Source organism: Protopterus annectens, chromosome 1.part0 (genome assembly GCF_019279795.1).
Source record: "Protopterus annectens isolate FY-2018-M chromosome 1.part0, PAN1.0, whole genome shotgun sequence".
Classification (NCBI taxonomy): Eukaryota; Metazoa; Chordata; order Ceratodontiformes; family Protopteridae; genus Protopterus; species Protopterus annectens.
In genome coordinates this window covers 1,403,851,639-1,403,852,699 of record NC_056725.1, presented here as the reverse complement: position 1 = coordinate 1,403,852,699, position 1,061 = coordinate 1,403,851,639, and positions in this window count along the sequence as shown.

Sequence of the window (1,061 nt, the reverse complement as noted above, 5' to 3'; positions counted from 1 at the left end):
TCTAAGGAAAAGATAAGGATGACCAGAAATGTATATAAATGTTTGGGCCTGTTCTTTCCTTTGTTGTCTTTTCTTGGAAGAAATTGTTGACACACACATGAAAGGTCTACCTGAATATTTGTAATATTTCTCAAGCGCATATTAATAAGGGCCAGTATTTCTGAGAAAGACATACAGCAGGATTCAATAAACTCCATGTAGGCTTTGCGTGAAGACTACATGGAGATTGTGTTTGTGTGCTGAGCAGCAATGCTAATTACATATTCATGCAGTGCACTGTGTTTATAGGTTCATAGATAGGTACTAGGCTATCGGCCCAAGGGCTTACATAAGCCTAGCCAACAAGGTTCCCTGGCTTACGCCACCCAAGAAAGTTATTTTCCTGTGCCACTGTCGAACAGAGACACAGAAGTGATCCCCGGGGTGTATTTCCTATTTCCCATCCACTCATCAAGATTTTTCTTGAAGAGTGCTAATGAAGAACTTTGCTTGACATAGATGGGTAGCCTGTTCCAGAGTATGGGAAGTCTCTGGGACAGGAATCTCTCCCTGCAGCATGTACTGTTTATTGTGGTGACAAGGTTTAGGTCCCTGGAGCGTGTAGCTCGAAGGGATTGGGATTTCTTTAGGTGTAGCATGTCCAACAGCTCTGGGTTTGACATAGCTTTATATGTTAGGCAGAGATCACCTTGGAGTAGGTGATATACTATGGTGTAAAGCTGGAGTTTTTTGAGGCGGTCAGTGTAGGGCATTTGCTTGAGGCCAGTAATCCTCTTTGTGAGGTATTTCTGTGGCCTTTCCAGCTGCTGCAGATGTCTTGTGAGGTACATTCCAAAAGGGGCATTGTACTCTATAATGGGTCTAATGAGTGTCAAGTAGAGGGGAACAATAACCTCTTTTTTTCCTGGATGAGTACCCTTTTATGATGGTGTGCCACATAGAAGGGACTTCCTGACTACTGTGGTGATGTGACTATCAAAGAAGAGACTACTGTCCACCTGGGTCCCAAGATCTCTTTTCCACACATTCGGTGTTAAGTAGATTGCTGCTTATGTGGTAGT